The sequence below is a fragment of the Cynoglossus semilaevis genome, chromosome 15 (genome assembly GCF_000523025.1).
Source record: "Cynoglossus semilaevis isolate Cse_v1.0 chromosome 15, Cse_v1.0, whole genome shotgun sequence".
Classification (NCBI taxonomy): domain Eukaryota; kingdom Metazoa; phylum Chordata; class Actinopteri; order Pleuronectiformes; family Cynoglossidae; genus Cynoglossus; species Cynoglossus semilaevis.
In genome coordinates this window covers 18,610,633-18,610,856 of record NC_024321.1, presented here as the reverse complement: position 1 = coordinate 18,610,856, position 224 = coordinate 18,610,633, and the positions used below count along the sequence as shown (strand labels likewise).

Here is a 224-nt window from a genome sequence, read left to right as displayed (position 1 = left end):
CCCTCTCCTACATCCTCCCTCTGCCCTCTCCTCTCACGTGGCGATGACCTTCATCCCTCTCCCACTCTCCACTTTTAATTCCTTCTTCTTTCTTCTTTTCTCTCCGTCTTATCTCGTCCTTTCTTCTTCATTATGCGAACGCGCAGCGCACACACCCACGTCTGCACGCACGCGCATCGATGTTATCACCGGCAGCCGTCGATGGAAAGATTACCTTGTCAATC

General features: G+C 52.2%; 1 protein-coding gene across 1 annotated transcript in view; it reads right to left on the bottom strand.

The window, feature by feature from the left end:
- The window catches only part of tenm2a (teneurin transmembrane protein 2a), a 123,507-nt gene that overhangs the window by 40,310 nt on the left and 82,973 nt on the right, over positions 1 to 224 (bottom strand).